At 48.6% G+C, this 18,639-nt stretch overlaps 7 non-coding genes across 7 annotated transcripts; 2 read left to right on the top strand and 5 right to left on the bottom strand.

The window, feature by feature from the left end:
- Positions 1–2,674: 2,674 nt before the first annotated feature.
- Trnaq-uug (transfer RNA glutamine (anticodon UUG)) lies at positions 2,675–2,746 on the bottom strand. Its single transcript has one exon. It is a non-coding gene; the product is annotated as a tRNA-Gln (tRNA).
- Positions 2,747–5,823: 3,077 nt separating this feature from the next.
- Trnaq-uug (transfer RNA glutamine (anticodon UUG)) lies at positions 5,824–5,895 on the bottom strand. The gene has a single exon. It is a non-coding gene; the product is annotated as a tRNA-Gln (tRNA).
- A 1,628-nt stretch (positions 5,896–7,523) lies between these two features.
- Positions 7,524–7,595, bottom strand: Trnaq-uug (transfer RNA glutamine (anticodon UUG)). Its single transcript has one exon. It is a non-coding gene; the product is annotated as a tRNA-Gln (tRNA).
- An 8,334-nt stretch (positions 7,596–15,929) lies between these two features.
- Trnap-ugg (transfer RNA proline (anticodon UGG)) lies at positions 15,930–16,001 on the top strand. Its single transcript has one exon. It is a non-coding gene; the product is annotated as a tRNA-Pro (tRNA).
- Positions 16,002–16,499: 498 nt separating this feature from the next.
- On the bottom strand, positions 16,500–16,571 carry Trnaq-uug (transfer RNA glutamine (anticodon UUG)). Its single transcript has one exon. It is a non-coding gene; the product is annotated as a tRNA-Gln (tRNA).
- A 555-nt stretch (positions 16,572–17,126) lies between these two features.
- Trnaa-ugc (transfer RNA alanine (anticodon UGC)) lies at positions 17,127–17,198 on the top strand. The gene has a single exon. It is a non-coding gene; the product is annotated as a tRNA-Ala (tRNA).
- Positions 17,199–17,696: 498 nt separating this feature from the next.
- On the bottom strand, positions 17,697–17,768 carry Trnaq-uug (transfer RNA glutamine (anticodon UUG)). The gene has a single exon. It is a non-coding gene; the product is annotated as a tRNA-Gln (tRNA).
- Between the last annotated feature and the right edge of the window lie 871 nt (positions 17,769–18,639).

Raw genomic sequence — 18,639 nt, 5'->3', positions numbered from 1 at the left:
CGCTCATGCAAACTTGCCGCCTCCAAGGCGCTCTTGTTGCGCTGGACTTCGACCATGCTTTCGACCGCGTTAACCATGGTTTCCTGCGTGCTGTTATGGAACACATCGGTGTCCCGCGTCTGACGACGTCTGTTGTGCTTCGATTGATCCACGGGGCTGTCACGAGGATTATGATCAACGGCTGTCGGTCCGCCCCCGTCCGTGTCAACAGGTCCGTCCGGCAGGGTTGTCCTCTTTCTGCCATGCTCTTCGCCGTTGCCCTCGAACCAGCTCTTCACGGACTACGGCGACGCTTAGAAGGACTTACCCTCCGTTCCGTAACCTTTCGATGTGGTGCATACGCCGACGATGTTATGTTCTTAGCACGGTCTGGTGACGAAATACACACGGCGTTTTCCTGGCTCCACCAGTATGGGGCGGTGGCAGGCAGTGTGCTCAACCTTCGGAAATCACGCTACATGGAGGTAGGACGAGGAATGCCTGCAGGTCTGGCCGTACCTCTGACAAAGGTCCCGATGCTCAAGTGTTTAGGGATATCACTCCATCGACAAATACAACGCACGGCGGCCTTTACGTATCGTATGGTCTTACGACGACTCCGTTTAGAGGCTCGTCTCAATAAATTCAGATCATTGAACATTTTGCAACGCGCCCAATACGTTAATATGTACATGGCTTCTCACCTTAACCATTACGCCCATGTACTGCCGATAACGGACACGATGGCTTCCAGGATACAGGCAGTGTTTGGACACGTGGTGAACGATGGTGCTGTTTTCAAGATCCGTTTTGTTACGCTTACTTTACCCTTCGACAAAGGCGGTGTTGGACTCACTCACGTCAAGCACAGAGCGCTGGCACTGTATCTCCGTTCCATGAGGCGACTCTGGCTTTCACCAACAACCAGTCTCCCAGGCCTACTGATTGAAGAAGTGGCCCCACGTACGCTGTACCCACCGGTACCAGTTGGACATTTATCGCCCTCGCTGTCACACATTAGAACGTTTTTCGTAGAGCATAGTTATGTGTTGCGGGTTATATCGGAGACACGGAATCCGACAGCGAAGACTTATTATAGTGCTCTCCAGCACTGGACTCCGGATAACGACATTGTACGGCGCCACCCTACGGTCGACTGGCCACGAGTATGGCGAGCCATCCACGCGCCGTTCCTGTCTACTTTCGTGCGGTCGACGTGGTATGTGGTCGTTAACGAGAAACTTCCAACCCGACAACGGCTGCATGCCATTAACCTAATTGACGACCCTGTGTGCCCCCGTTGCACGACGTTAGACACGGACGAACATAGACTGAACTGTGGCCCCGCGCGTGAGTGCTGGAAACTGATCCGCCAGATCCTGGCTTTCCTGCTCCGCCGCCCCTACGTTTCGATTTTACCCCAAGAACTCTTTCATCCCGACGCTGTCTATTTCCCTATGACCCGGATGAATGCGGTTAATTGGGTACGAGGAATGGCGATACACTACATATACCGCGATGGAGACAAAGACGTCCTCGATTTATGGTACTATATGATCGACGAGTTTCTGGTCTTAACGAACAGACAGGATTACCGGAACCTTTTTGCGAACTATTTGGGTTCGTCATTCATGGACCCACCACTCAGCTGGGGTGTGCCGGGTGTGAGAAGACATTAACTTGTAGATGTGATCTTTCCACGATTCCCCTATGGTAACAGAAACAGTCTCTGACTGTGTGCAGCGGCCCCGGGCGCTCCAACGATTGGTGACTGGTGATGTCCAATGCGATGACGACCGCCCGTTCCTGGCCGCCCGCCTAGCAATGTGACCGCGGCGAGCAAGATGGCCCTTTTTAGTTCACTTTATTGGCAACTTTTTGCGCATGGCTGGCTTGTTTTTTTTTTAATGCATTCTCAAAAAAAAAAAAATGTTGTTAGTAGTTTGTGAAATAAGCATTGTAGGCTGTGATTATATTTTTGTTGGGCTTAATAATTAGTGTGTGTAGAAACACCATTTTCTTTAAGTATTCATTGATATATTTCTGTACATGTTATTTGCATAAGTGCCTTAGTACAAATTCAGTTCTGTGGCTTTGTAAAAAAAAAAAAAAAAAAAAAAAAAAAAAAAACAGAAAAAAAGGGTATGATTCATGCTTTGGGTGCAGGAGGTTCCGGGTTCAAATCCCGGACAGGCCCTACTTTTCACTTTCGCGACAAACAAGCATTACGATAAACTAGCGAGTCTCTGAAAGTAAGCCATGCAACAGGACAAACTGCATGTCGGGCCACCGGCCAATGATACTCGCAAGTGCGTCTTGTGGAAAGCAATCTACGAAGCCGGACTAAGCCGTGTTCGATTACTTATATCTATACCTAAAGACTGACACGTATAACGATTCTATTCGTTTCCCAAGAACTAGTACATCGCATACACGTTTGTTAAATGCACGCGCATGCAGCACCCAAAACGGAGAGATACTGGGACCCTCAGCTGAGGTCGTCTTCTCGCAGTTGAACCCCTTACGTTCCGTTATTAATCCTAGTAGCAAAGGCATAAGCATTTGGAGCGTTCCCCAATCACGTGTGGACTGCTATTAACAATTTGCATTACATGATCCTAGCTAAAATTCTAGATATACAATTCCAACTACCAGCTCGCACACATTTCTAGAAACGATCGCAAAACACAGATTCAGGTTCCACCGAGACTCGAACTCGGATCGCTGGATTCAAAGTCCAGAGTGCTAACCATTACACCATGGAACCGGGTGCCCCTCGCGGCCTGAAATTGAGCAGCATCATGACATTAAACCTATAAGCTGCGATTTATTACATGTAGCGACCTCAGGAAGTGTTTGCGTGCTAATGAAGCATCCAAGTAGGCTGAAAGTGGAGGGAGCAACTTGGAATGTAGCGAGAATTCTTGCCAGTATTCGTACATGAAATGATGTCTAAGGGTCAGGTAATCAAAATCGCGGAACACCCACTTTCGTATGGTGGATGCTTTGTGCTGGAAGCAGCCTAGCTATGAAAACAGCTATGGACACAGAGTACTGTCGAAAACTGCGTGCTGTCACACAACGCTACGTAGTGGGCGGATGGTGCGTGACACGATAACATTTGCACTTCACACGATCGACATACTGTCACACAACTGAAGCAGCTCTTTCAGCCTTCACATACACTGGTCCTCAACACAGCTCATGTTGTTGGTGTCGGATTAAGAAACCTCTTTGAGAATATGGTTCATATTGGATGCTGCAACTAGCAAGTGCGGCAAGATATCAGTAGGTGGCGGGGTGCACACCTGCTCCCTTGTGCGGCCAGTTGGTCTAGGGGTATGATTCCTGCTTTGGGTGCAGGAGGTCCCGGGTACAAATCCCAGACTGGCCCTACTTTTCACTTTCGCGACAACCAAGCATTACGATAAACTAGCGAGTCTCTGAAAGTAAGCCATGCAACAGGACAAACTGCATGTCGGGCCACCTGCCAATGATACTGGCAAGTGCGTCTTGTGGAAAGCAATCTACAAAGAAGGATTAAGCCGACTTCGATTACTTATATCTATACCTAAAGACTGACACGTATAACGATTCTATTCGTTTCCCAAGAACCAGTACATCGCATGCACGTTTGTTAAATGCACGCGCATGCAGCACCCAAAACGGAGAGATACTGGGACCAGCAGTTGAGGTCGTCTTCTCGCAGTTGAACCCTTTACGTTCCGTTATTAATCCTAGTAGCAAAAGCATAAGCATTTGGAGCGTTCCCCATTCACGTGTGGACTGCTATTAACAACATACTGTCACACAACTCAAGCAACTCTTTCAGCCTTCACATACACTGGTCCTAAGCACAGCTCATGTTGTTGGTGTCGGATTAAGAAACCTCTTTGAGAATATGGTCCATATTGGATGCTGCAACTAGCAAGTGCAGCAAGATATCAGTAGGTGGCGGGGTTCACACCTACTTTCTTGTGCGGCCTGTTGGTCTAGGGGAATGATTCCTGCTTTGGGTGCTGGAGGTCCCGCGTTCAAATCCCGGACAGGCCCTACTTTTCACTTTCGCGATACCAAGCACTATGATAAACTAGCGAGTCTCTGAAAGTAAGCCATGCTACAGGGCAAACTGCATGTCGGGCCACCTGCCAATGATACTGGCAAGTGCGTCTTGTGGAAAGCAATCTACGAAGCCGGATTAAGCCGTGTTCGATTACTTATATCTATACCTAAAGACTGACACGTATAACGATTCTATTCGTTTCCCAAGAACTAGTAGATCGCATGCACGTTTGTTAAATGCACGCGCATGCAGCACCCAAAACGGAGAGATACTGGGACCAGCAGCAGAGGACGTCTTCTCGCAGTTGAGCCCTTTACGTTCCGTTATTAATCCTAGTAGCAAAAGCATAAGCATTTGGAGCGTTCCCCATTCACGTGTGGACTGCTATTAAAAATTTGCATTACATGATCCTAGCTAAAATTATGGATATACAATTCCAACTACCAGCTCGTACACATTTCTAGAAACGATCGCAAAACACAGATTCAGGTTCCACCAAGACTCGAACTCGGATCGCTGGATTCAAAGTCCAGAGTGCTAACCATTACACCACCTGTTGGTCTAGGGGTGTGATTCCTGCTTTGGGCGCTGGAGGTCCCGGGTTCAAATCCCGGACAGGAGCTACTTTTCATTTTCGCGACAACCAAGCACTACGATAAACTAGCGAGTCTCTGAAAGTAGACCATGCAACAGGACAAACTGCATGTCGTGCCACCAGCCAATGATACTGGCAAGTGCGTCTTGTGGAAAGTAAATCTACGAAGCAGGATTAAGCCGTCTTCGATTACTTATATCTATATCTAAAGACTGACACGTATAACGATTCTATTGGTTTCCCAGGAACTAGTACATCGCATGCACGTTTGTTAAATGCACGCGCATGCAGCACCCAAAACGGAGAGATACTGGGACCACCAGCTGAGGTCGTCTTCTCGCAGTTGAACCCCTAACGTTCCGTTATTAATCCTAGTAGCAAAAGCATAAGCATTTGGAGCGTTCCCCATTCACGTGTGGACTGCTATTAACAATATACTGTCACACAACTCAAGCAGCTCTTTCAGCCTTCACATACACTGGTCCTCAACACAGCTCATGTTGTTGGTGTCGGATTAAGAAACCTCTTTGAGAATATGGTTCATATTGGATGCTGCAACTAGCAAGTGCGGCAAGATCTCAGTAGGTGGCGGTGTGCACACCTGCTCTCTTGTGCGGCATGTTGGTCTAGAGGTGTGATTCCTGCTTTGGACGCTGGAGGTCCCGGGTTCAAATCCCGAACTGGCCCTACTTTTCACTTTCGCGACAACCAAGCACTACGATAAACTAGCGAGTCTCTGAAAGTAGACCATGCAACAGGACAAACTGCATGTCGGGCCACCGGCCAATGATACTGGCAAGTGCGTCTTGTGGAAAGTAAATCTACGAAGCAGGATTAAGCCGTCTTCGATTACTTATATCTATATCTAAAGACTGACACGTATAACGATTCTATTGGTTTCCCAGGAAGTAGTACATCGCATGCACGTTTGTTAAATGCACGCGCATGCAGCACCCAAAACGGAGAGATACTGGGACCAGCAGCTGAGGTCGTCTTTTCGCAGTTTAACCCCTTACGTTCCGTTATTAATCCTAGTAGCAAAAGCATAAGCATTTGGAGCGTTCCCCAATCACGTGTGGACGGCTATTAACAATTTGCATTACATGACCCTAGCTAAAATTCTGGATATACAATTCCAACTACCAGCTCGTACACATTTCTAGAAACGATCGCAAAACACAGATTCAGGTTCCACCGAGACTCGAACTCGGATCGCTGGATTCAAAGTCCAGAGTGCTAACCATTACACCATGGAAACTGGTGCCCCTCGCGGACTGAAATTGAGCAGCATCATGACACTAAACCTATAAGCTGCGATTTATTACATGTAGCGTCCTCAGGAAGTGTTTGCGTGGCTAAGGAAGCAACTAAGTAGGCTGCAAGTGGAGGGAGCAACTTGGAATGTAGCGAGAATTTTTGACAGTATTCGTACATGAAATGATGTCTAAGGGTCAGGAAATCAAAATCGCGGAACAGCCACTTTCGTATGGTGGATGCTTTGTGCTGGAAGCAGCCTAGCTATGAAAACAGCTATGGACAAAGGGTATTGTCGAAAAGTGCATGCTGTCACACAACGCTACGTAGTGGGCGGATGGTGCGTGACCCGATATCATTTGCACTTCACACGATCGACATACTGTTACACAACTCAAGCAGCTCTTTCAGCCTTCACATACACTGGTCCTCAGCATAGCTCATGTTGTTGGTTTCGGATTAAGAAACCTCTTTGAGAATATGGTCCATATTGGATGATGCGACTGAAAAGTGCGGCAAGATATCAGTAGGTGTCGGGGTGCACACCTCCTTTCTTGTGCGGCCTGTTGGTCTAGGGGAGTGATTCCTGCGTTGTTCGCTGGAGGTCCCGGGTTCAAATCCCGGACAGGCGCTACTTTTCATTTTCGCGACAACCAAGCACTACGATAATCTAGCGAGTCTCTGAAAGTAAGCCATGCAACAGGACAAACTGCATGTCGGGCCACCGGCCAATGATACTGGCAAGTGCGTCATGTGGAAAGCAATCTATGAAGCCGGATTAAGCCGTGTTCGATTACTTATATCTATACCTAAAGACTGACACGTATAACGAATCTATTCGTTTCCCAAGAATTAGTACATCGCATGCACGTTTGTTAAATGCACGCGCATGCAGCACCCAAAACGGAGAGATACTGGGACCAGCAGCTGAGGTCGTCTTCTCGCAGTTGAACCCTTTACGTTCCGTTATTAATCCTAGTAGCAAAAGCATAAGCATTTGGAGCGTTCCCCATTCACGTGTGGACTGCTATTAAGGCGGTGTGCACCCCTGCTTTCTTGTGCGGCCTGTTGGTCTAGGGGTGTGATCCCTGCTTTGGGCGCCGGAGGTCCCGGCTTCAAATCCCGGACAGGCCCTACTTTTCACTTTCGCGACAACCAAGCGCTACGATAAACTAGCGAGTCTCTGAAAGTAAGCCATGCAACAGGACAAACTGCATGTCGGGCCACCGGCCAATGATACTGGCAAGTGCGTCTTGTGGAAAGCAATCTACGAAGCCGGATTAAGCCGTGTTCGATTACTTATATCCATACCTATAGACTGACACGTATAACGAATGTATTCGTATCCCAAGAACTAGTACATCGCATGCACGTTTGTTAAATGCACGCGCATGCAACACCCAAAACGGAGAGATACTGGGACCCTCAGCTGAGGTCGTCTTCTCGCAGTTGACCCCCTTACGTTCCGTTATTAATCCTAGTAGCAAAAGCATAAGCATTTGGAGCGTTCCCCATTCACGTGTGGACTGCTATTAACAATTTGCATTACATGATCCTAGCTAAAATTCTGGATATACAATTCCAACTACCAGCTCGAACACATTTCTAGAAACGATCGCAAAACCCATATTCAGGTTCCACCGAGACTCGAACTCGGATCGCTGGATTCAAAGTCCAGAGTGCTAACCTTTACACCATGGAACCGGGTGCCCTCGCGGACTGGAATTGAGCAGCATCATGACATTACACCTATAAGCTGCGATTTATTACATGTAGCGTCCTCAGGAAGTGTTTGCGTGGCTAAGGAAGCAACCAAGTAGGCTGAAAGTGGAGGGAGCAACTTGGAATGTAGCGAGAATTCTTGCCAGTATTCGTACATGAAATGATGTCTAAGGGTCAGGTAATCAAAATCGCGGAACAGCCACTTTCGTATGGTGGATGCTTTGTGCTGGAAGCAGCCTAGCTATGAAATAGCTATGGACACAGAGTACTGTCGAAAAGTGCGTGCTGTCACACAACGCTACGTAGTGGGCGGATGGTGCGTGACACGATAACATTTGCATTTCACACGATCGACATACTGTCACACAACTCAAGCAGCTCTTTCAGCCTTCACATACACTGGTCCTCAGCACAGCTCATGTTGTTGTTGTCGGATTAAGAAACCTCTTTGAGAATATGGTCCATATTGGATGCTGCAACTAGCAAGTGCGGCAAGATATCAGTAGGTGTCGGGGTGCACACCTGCTTTCTTGTGCGGCCTGTTGGTCTACGGGTGTGATTCCTGCTTTGGGCGCTGGAGATCCCGGGTTCAAATCCCGGACAGGCCCTACTTTTCACTTTCGCGACAACCAAGCACTACGATAAACTAGCGAGTCTCTGAAAGTAAGCCATGCTACAGGGCAAACTGCATGTCGGGCCACCGGCCAATGATACTGGCAAATGCGTCTTGTGGAAAGCAATCTACGAAGCAGGATTAAGCCGTGTTCGATTACTTATATCTATACCTAAAGACTGACACGTACAACGATTCTATTCGTTTCCCAAGAACTAGTACATCGCATGCACGTTTGTTAAATGCACGCGCATGCAGCACCCAAAACGGAGAGATGCTTGGACAAGCAGCTGAAGTCGTCTTCTCGCAGTTGAACCCCTTACGTTCAGTTAATAATCCTAGTAGCAAAAGCATAAGCATTTGGAGCGTTCCCCATTCACGTGTGGACTGCTATTAACAATTTGCATTACATGATCCTAACTAAAATTCTGGTTATACAATTCCAGCTACCAGCTCGTACACATTTCTAGAAACGATCGCAAAACACAGAGTCAGTTTCCACCGAGACTCGAACTCTGATCGCTGGATTCAAAGTCCTGAATGCTAACCATTACACCAAGCAACCGTGTGCCCCTAGTGGACTTAAATTGAGCAGCATCATGACATTAAACCTATAAGCTGCGATTTATTACATGTAGCGTCCTCAGGAAGTAATTGCGTGCTAATGAAGCATCCAAGTAGGCTGAAAGTGAAGGGAGCAACTTGGAATGTAGCGACAATTCTTGCCAGTATCCGTACATGAAATGATGTCTAAGGGTCAGGTAATCAAAATCGCGGAACAGCCACTTTCGTATGGTGGATGCTTTGTGCTGGAAGCAGCCTAGCTATGAAATAGCTATGGACACAGAGTACTGTCGAAAAGTGCGTGCTGTCACACAACGCTACGTAGTGGGCGGATGGTGCGTGACACGATAACATTTGCACTTCACACGATCGACATACTGTCACACAACTGAAGCAGATCTTTCAGCCTTCACATACATTGGTCCTCAGCACAGCTCGTGTTGTTGGTGTCGGATTAAGAAACCTCTTTGAGAATATGGTCCATATTGGATGCTGCAACTAGCAAGTGCGGCAAGATATCAGTAAGTGGCGGGGTGCACACCTGCTTTCTTGTGCGGCCTGTTGGTCTTCGCAGTCGGCTTTCGGCCGTGGTCGCGTGCGGACCGGCTCCGCGCGCCGGACAGCGCACCGTAGTTTGTTTACTTCCGCGTCGCGGTATTTCGTGTTGTGTAGCGTCCATTTCTATTGCACTTCATGGCGCACTGTTACCGCCGAGCGACAGTTAAAGTAACATTCTAAGCCGAACATGCTAGACCACGCGCTTTTGAAATTGAGCAATTCATTCGCGAAGAGCTACGTCTGGACCCTCAGGAAGTGATAGGTATTCATTTCTCTATCACTAGCAGCATCGTCTATATTAAGATGACGACGGAGGAAGCGTGTGCTAACGTAGTTCGACAACACGCACGCGGACTCAAATTCAAACATTCTGACGGGCATATTGGAGAGGTGACGGTCGATCACGCTGGTTTCGGACTTCGAACAATCCGGGTTTTTGAGCTCCCTTTCGAAGTGCCGCAAGATGTGGTCGTCGAAGCTTTCCGACCCTATGGCAATGTTGTGGGGCACATCGCGGAGAAATGGCAGACATTCACGACATACAACGTGTTGAATGGTGTCCGCCAAATCAAAATCGAACTCTCCAAACATGTACCATCCTATCTGCTGATAGGTGGCGTGCGAGCCATCGTTATGTATGATGGCCAGCCGCGGACGTGTGCCGGTTGCGGACAGGAGGGCCATGTTCGGTCAGAATGTCTCCGCCGACGTTTGCTCCAGTGACTCAGCTCCCAAAGTGACGGCCGCTTTTTTACCAGATAGCTACGCCACAGCCGTACGCAGCCCCGATGCGTCACTTCAGGAAGCACCTCTTCTCCACCCGGCACTCCCCACTGGAAATGACGGTGCTGCCATGGCCTCACCGGCACCATCTCCTCTGACGGCTACGACACCACCAACTCTCCAGAGCTCGATGGACATCGACGCGAATGCGGTGCCTACCTCTGCCTTTCTTCAGACTGGCGCGACCTCGGACATCGAACATCCACATTCTGATTCAGAACAGCACCTCCGAAAGCAACGGTCGCCCAGAAAACGGAAGAAGAGGAGTCAAACGCCATCTGACGACACACTTCTTCATGTGGCATCACAGGCAGTGGAGCTGATACACGACAGTGATCTCCCTTCGAGCGTTCTGACGACAGGAGAGGGTGCTCCTGATGTCCCATCTGAAGAACGATCTCACACGAATATGACGGATTCCAAGGAGGGTGCCTCCCTGGACCCCACTACAGCAGCGTCGCTACAACTCGCCCTCGAGGAGTGTGACAGTCGCTCACCGTCTGTTCCGTCCGTCCTGGGCTGATGATATCGACGAAGGAGCAGTTCGAGATGGTGGTCCTCCCATCAGGCAGTGCCCCATGGAGGTGCCTGACCCACCTTCCAGCCAGTGATTACGACAACGGTGACTACGTCAGATGTTACACGCCAGCCAGACATCTCTGCCGGAACATCTGTGCCAATGGTGGGAGCACGCCCCCAACATTACCGCATAGCGACGATGAATCTGGCCACCATTCGGGCCCCCCATAAACTGGCAATGTTCCGTGAGACCATTTATGCTGCTGATGTCGACATTGCCCTCCTCCAAGAAGTGTTTGTCGCCGATTTCCATGCCCCCACTGGCTACGTGGCACACATCTCCCATGCTTCTGACAACGGTAGTGGAGTTGCCATCCTCCTCCGTTCTGGACTCCCTGCTGAAGATGTAGTGTACCTTGCTAATGCTAGGGGTATGGCTCTCACGCTGTTCGGCGTCCGTATCCTCAATGTTTATGCGCCGTCCGGCTCCAGTAGACGTCGTGATCGACACACTTTCTTTGCTGACGAGGTAACGCCGCTGTTTGAGGGTCCCCTAGATGATATGGTCCTCGGTGGCGATTTCAACTCCACGCAAAGGCCTGAAGATCAATTACCGCATCATTCCCCTTGTGCGGCCCTCTCCGTCATCATCGACAGACTCCAGCTTGTTGACACATGGACAAAGGTGCATGGCACCCGTGCAGGTTTCACATATTATACGGCGCATTCATCTAGTCGTCTCGATCGTATATACCTCACACGTTCCCTTGCTGCCGACACTCGACATGCCGAAGTATGGCCTCTGGCTTTCTCTGACCATGACGCCTACATCTGCGATGTCGTCCTCGCCCGCCAACAAGTGTGGCACAGCCGCGGCTTGTGGAAATTCAACGTTTCCCACCTGACTGTCCCTGACTGCCGACGAATCGTTGAGGATGCGTGGGCCCTCTGTCATCGTCGTCGCCCAGCCTACGCATCCACCTTATCGTGGTGGGTATCATGCGCGAAACCAGCTCTGCGCAGGGCGCTGATAGGATATGGCAAAGACTTCAAAGCCTGGCAAGCGAGCACCATGGACTTTTATTATGCAGTCCTTCGTGACTGCACTTCGATGGCCTTCTCTCCTGATCGTCAGATGATAGTGCATCGTGCTAAAGCGCAGATCACTTCCCTCACGCGACGGCGCTTAGAAGGGACTCTTGTCAGATCCTGCACCCGTGACCATATGCCTCATAAAACGCCATCGATGTACCACCTTCTCAGGGAACGCCGACGTCGTCGTCGAACCCTCATCCACGATCTCACAGATGCGGAAGACGACGACACACTACGCAATGCGACATTGGTCACGCTTTCTATTCTCATTTCCGTCAACTGTTCGCTGCCGTCCCTCATCCCCCGACCTTAATTGAGGAGGTGGCAGCAATGACTGTCAACACCATGCCAGAGGATGTGGCTCAAGAACTTCAGGAACAAGTGACCTCTGATGAAGTCCTAGATGCAATCAAGGTGGGGGCTGCCAACAAGTCCCCTGGACCTGACGGCCTCCCCCTCGACTTTTACAAGTATTTTAGCTACCTTTTGTTACCTGCTTGGACGTCCATCTGTCGTGAATTGATGTCACCCACAACGATGATCCCAGCCACCTTCCTTGATGGGGTCATCATCCTGGTCCCTAAGCCACATGGGCGATCACGGATCTGTGATTACCGGCCCATCACTCTACTCAACAGTGACATGAAAATTTTCACCCGTTTGTTGGCCTCACGCCTCAAGAAGGCAGCAAGATCCGTAACCTCCCTTGATCAGACTTCGTTGGGCGGTGACAACAACATCCATACGGCCCTTTGCCGTTATAGGGACATGATTGCGCTCGCGCGCTCACGACATTTACCTGGCGCATTGGCATCGCTTGACTTCCGTCAAGCTTTCGACCGTGTCGACCATACTTTTCTGAAATCGGTCCTCCAACACATGGGTTTTCCGGTTCGTACAATCACCGTGGTAATGCGGCTCTTGAGCGGCGCAACTTCAAGAATACTCTGTAATGGTCGCCTCACCGCGCCTCTAGCGATCGAGCGCTCTGTCCGACAGGGATGCCCACTTTCCACGATACTGTATGCTTTGGCATTAGAGCCCCTCCTACAGGGGCTTCGCCAACGCCTGGTGGGCCTGACATTGCATGGGCACCGCTTCTGTTGTACAACCTATGCTGACGATCTAGTCCTCTACCTCCGCAATGAAGACGATGTTCGCGCTGCTCTGACTTGGGTGACGACTTATGGGGAGGCATCGGGCAGTTCTCTTAACATTTCCAAATCGAAGGTTCTGCTCATTGGTGAGGGTCTACCAGAAAGATCTGTCGCTCCTCTAAGTGTGGCCACCAGCGTCCGCTGTTTGGGCATTGATTTTATGAATGACCTCCGTCGCTCAGCGGCAACCAACGGTCGACGTCTCCTACAAACGATCAGGGCTGGCCTTGTGGACCACCGGCTTCGATCCCTCGACATTATACAGCGCGCGCAATACGTGAATGTTTATCACGCCTCACGCATCCCCCATGTGGCACAAGTGTTCCCGGTTCCGATTACCCTCGCACGTCGTATGTTGATGGCGATGGGATCCTTTGTCTGTGCCGGGATGTTATTTAAAGTTCAATATTCCTCCCTTGCCCTCCCGCGGGAGCGTGGTGGAGTGGGCTTATTCCATGTGCCAGACAGAGTTACCGCACTTTTTGTTAGCTCCCAACTGAAAGTCTGGCGTCGCTGCCCGACGAGCCTGACCGGACTGCTTTTGCGTGAATACGCACCAGTCTCCATGTCAGCCCCGGTCATGTTATCCGACATTCCACCCCCCTTTTATCACTTTCGGTACTTCTTCTTTGAAATCAGTTACATTCTGCACTCCTTACCCCTTCTCCGTATACTCCAGACAAAGACTGTATACGACACCTTACAAATGTGTCAAACCCCCAACCCCATTGAACACAAGTTTCCCCAGATCATATGGCGCCGTGTGTGGAAAGCAGTGCATGCTGGTTACCTCGACACCAGCGTTCAGTCCACCTGGTATATCACCGTCAATGGCAAACAGGTCAACCAGTCTCGTTTGCACCGCATCCGCCTTGCCGACACACCACTCTGTGTTCACTGTGGTGTAGAGGACACGGACGCTCATCGGTTCTCATGTGGTCCGTCTGCTGACGTCTGGAGGCTCGCGCAGCGTATCCTGGCTTTCCTCACCCGACAGCCGCCTGCTCAGATTATTTTCCTGACGCTTCTATTCCCGGATGTGATTCATTACCCCACAACAAAAACTAATGCCGTGAATTGGATACGCGGTCATACAGTCCGCTACCTTTTTGGGCCCGATGAGAAATCAGAACTAGGTTATTGGACGTACCTTAACGAACGACATTGTGCACTTGTTCGCAACCCCAGATACAAGCAGTTCTTTTCCAATTTTCTACGGAGCGCCTTTCATGACCCGCCTTCCAGCTGGAACGTCCAAGCCATGAGATGCTGATGCTTTTTTGCCAATATGATGTTCTGAACGTACTACACACGGAATCCCCACTAAAATTTCCAGAAGACACGTTTGGATGTTCCGCCAATCAGACGGCGCAAGCGACTCCTAGAATTCTGGTGCAACGACTGCCATAATACAAAAAAAAATGAATAAATAAAAACATACATACAAAAAAAAACAAAGAAAAATAAAGAAAACAAAAATGCAATACAATAAACTAAAAAAAAAAAAGTTCCTGTTCACAACAAATTTCATTTTTTTATCGCTACTCTCTATGTTTCTTCCCCTCTACTTTCTTCCTTTCCTACACCTTTGCAGTAATAGGTTAGTTGTTTTGGAATAGGTGTAGATAGGTGCCAACGACTGAAGAGGAGCATTTAATTTTATTTTTTTGTTAGAATACAAGTGGCGGTGGCAAATAAACATTTTTTTGTAGTTTTTCCATTCCTGTCCAGATAAAAAAAAATAAAATAAAATAAATAAAAAAAGGGTAGAAAAAAAAATAACTGGCTGAGAAGTGGATAAACCGAGTTCGAATCTCGAGGGAAAAAAAAAAAAAAAAGGGGGGGGGTATGATTCCTGCTTTGGGTGCAGGAGGTCCCGGGTTCAAATCCCGGACAGGCCCTACTTTTCACTTTCGCGACAACCAAGCACTACGATAAACTAGCGAGTCTCTGAAAGTAAGCCATGCAACAGGACAAACTCCATGTCGGGCCACCGGCCAATGATACTGGCAAGTGCGTCTTGTGGAAAGCAATCTACGAAGCAGGATTAAGCCGTCTTCGATTACTTATATCTATACCTAAAGACTGACACGTATAACGATTCTATTCGTTTCCCAAGAACTAGTACATCGCATGCACGTTTGTTAAATGCACGCGCATGCAGCACCCAAAACGGAGAGATACTGGGACCCTCAGCTGAGGTCGTCTTCTCGCAGTTGAACCCCTTACGTTCCGTTAATAATCCTAGTAGCAAAAGCATAAGCATTTGGAGCGTTCCCCATTCACGTGTGGACTGCTATTAACAATTTGCATTACATGATCCTAGCTAAAATTCAAGATATACAATTCCAACTACCAGCTCGTACACATTTCTAGAAACGATCGCAAAACACAGAGTCAGTTTCCACCGAGACTCGAACTCGGATCGCTGGATTCAAAGTCCAGAGTGCCAATCATTACACCATGGAACCGGGTGCCTCTAGCCGACTTAAATTGAGCAGCATCTTGACATTAAACCGATAAGCTGCGATTTATTACATGTAGCGTCCTCAGGAAGTGTTTGCGTGGCTAATGAAGCAACCAAGTAGGCTGAAAGTGGAGGGAGCAACTTGGAATGTAGCGAGAATTCTTGCCAGTATTCGTTCATGAAGTGATGTCAAAGGGTCAGGTAATCAAATTCGCGGAACAGCCACTTTCGTATGGTGAATGCTTTGTGCTGGATGCAGCCTAGCTATGAAAACAGCTATGGACACAGAGTACTGTCGAAAAGTGCGTGCTGTCACTCAACGCTACGTAGTAGGCGGATGGTGCGTGACACGATAACATTTGCACTTCACACGATCGACATACTGTTACACAACTCAAGCAGCTCTTTCAGCCTTCACATACACTGGTCCTCAGCACAGCTCATGTTGTTGGTGTCGGATTAAGAAATCTCTTTGAGAATATGGTCCAGATTGGTTGCTGCACCTAGCAAGTGCGGCAAGATCTCAGTAGGTGGCGGGATGCACAGATGCTTCCTTGTGCGGCCTGTTGGTCTAGGTGTATGATTCCTGCTTTGGGTGCGGGAGGTCCCGGGTTCAAATCCCGGACAGGCCCTACTTTTCACTTTCGCGACAACCAAGCACTACGATAAACTAGCGAGTCTCTGAAAGTAAGCCATGCAACAGGACAAACTGCACGTCGGGCAAACGGCCAATGATACTGGCAAGTGCGTCTTGTGGAAAGCAATCTACTAATCAGGATTAAGCCGTGTTCGATTACTTATATCTATACCTAAAGACTGACACGTATAACGATTCTATTCGTTTCCCAAGAACTAGTACATCGCATGCACGTTTGTTAAATGCACGCGCATGCAGCACCCAAAACGGAGAGATACTGGGACCCTCAGCTGAGGTCGTCTTCTCGCAGTTGAACCCCTTACGTTCCGTTATTAATCCTAGTAGCAAAAGCATAAGCATTTGGAGCGTTCCCCATTCACGTGTGGACTGCTATTAACAATTTGCATTACATGATCCTAGCTAAAATTCTGGTTATACAATTCCAACTACCAGCTCGTACACATTTCTAGAAACGATCGCAAAACACAGATTCAGGTTCCACCGAGACTCGAACTCGGGTCGCTAGATTCAAAGCCCAGGGTGCTAACCATTACACCATGGAACCGGGTGCCCTTCGCGGACTGGAATTGAGCAGCATCATGACATTAAACCTATAAGCTGCGATTTATTACATGTAGCGTCCTCAGGAAGTGTTTGCGTGCTAATGAGGCATCCAAGTAGGCTGAAAGTGGAGGGAGCAACTTGGAATGTAGCGAGAATTCTTGCCAGTATTCGTACATGAAATGATGTCTAAGGGTCAGGTAATCAAAATCGCGGAACAGCCACTTTCGTATGGTGGATGCTTTGTGCTGGAAGCAGCCTAGCTATGAAAACAGCTATGGACACAGAGTACTGTCGAAAAGTGCGTGCTGTTACACAACGCTACGTAGTCGGCGGATGGTGCGTGACACGATAACATTTGCACTTCACACGATCGACATACTGTCTCACAACTCAAGCAGCTCTTTCAGCCTTCACATACACTGGTCCTCAGCACAGCTCATGTTGTTGGTGTCGGATTAAGAAACCTCTTTGAGAATATGGTCCATATTGGATTCTGCGACTAGCAAGTGCGGCAAGATATCAGTAGGTGGCGGGGTGCACACCTGCTTCGCTGTGCGGCCTGTTGGTCTAGGGGTATAATTCCTGCTTTGCGTGCAGGAGGTCCCGGGTTCAAATCCCGGTCAGGCCCTACTTTTCACTTTCGCGACAACCAAGCATTACGATAAACTAGCGAGTCTCTGAAAGTAAGCCATGCAACAGGACAAACTGCATGTCGGGCCACCTGTCAATGATACTGGCAAGTGCGTCTTGTGTAAAGCAATCTACGAAGCCGGATTAAGCCGTGTTCGTTTACTTATATCTATACCTAAAGACTGACACGTATAACGATTCTATTCGTTTCTCAAGAACTAGTACATCGCATGCACGTTTGTTAAATGCACGCGCATGCAGCACCCAAAACGGAGAGATACTGGGACCAGCAGCTGAGGTCGTCTTCTCGCAGTTGAACCCTTTACGTTCCGTTATTAATCCTAGTAGCAAAAGCATAAGCATTTGAAGCGTTCCCCATTCACGTGTGGACTGCTATTAACAATTTGCATTACATGATCCTAGCTAAAATTCTGGATATACAATTCCAACTACCAGCTCGTACACATTTCTAGAAACGATCGCAAAACACAGATTCAGGTTCCACCGAGACTCGAACTCGGATCGCTGGATTCAAAGTCCAGAGTGCTAACCATTACACCATGTAACCGGGTGCCCTCGCGGACTGGAATTGAGCAGCATCATGACATTAAACCTATAAGCTGCGATTTATTACATGTAGCGTCCTCAGGAAGTGTTTGCGCGCTAATGAAGCATCCAAGTAGGCTGAAAGTGGAGGGAGCAACTTGGAATGTAGCGAGAATTCTTGCCAGTATTCGTACATGAAATGATGTCTAAGGGTCAGGAAATCAAAATCGCGGAACAGCCACTTTCGTATGGTGGATGCTTTGTGCTGTAAGCAGCCTAGCTATGAAAACAGCTATGGACACAGAGTACTGTCGTAAAAAGCGTGCTGTCACACAACGCTACGTAGTGGGCGGATGGTGCGTGACACGATAACATTTGCACTTCACACGATCGACATACTGTCACACAACTCAAGTACCTCTTTCAGCCTTCAAATACACTGGTCCTCATCACAGCTCATGTTGTTGGTGTCGGATTAAGAAACCTCTTTGAGAATTTGGTCCATATTGGATGCTGCGACTAGCAAGTGCGGCAAGATATCAGTAAGTGGCGGGGTGCACACGTGCTTCGTTGTGCGGCCTGTTGGTCTAGGGGTATGATTCCTGCTTTGGGTGCAGAAGGTAACGGGTTCAAATCCCGGACAGGCATTACTTTTCACTTTCGCGACAACCAAGCATTACGATAAACTAGCGAGTCTCTGAAAGTAAGCCATGCAACAGGACAAACTGCATGTCGGGCCACCGGCCAATGATACTGGCAAGTGCGTCTTCTGGAAAACAATCTACGAAGCAGGATTAAGCCGTGTTCGATTACTTATATCTACACCTGAAGACTGACACGTATAACGAATCTATTCGTTTCCCAAGAACTATTACATCGCATGCACGTTTGTT

Source organism: Schistocerca gregaria, chromosome 2 (assembly GCF_023897955.1).
Source record: "Schistocerca gregaria isolate iqSchGreg1 chromosome 2, iqSchGreg1.2, whole genome shotgun sequence".
Lineage (NCBI taxonomy): Eukaryota > Metazoa > Arthropoda > Insecta > Orthoptera > Acrididae > Schistocerca > Schistocerca gregaria.
Note: the sequence above shows the minus strand (reverse complement) of the source record. Positions and strands in the feature narration are given on the sequence as shown.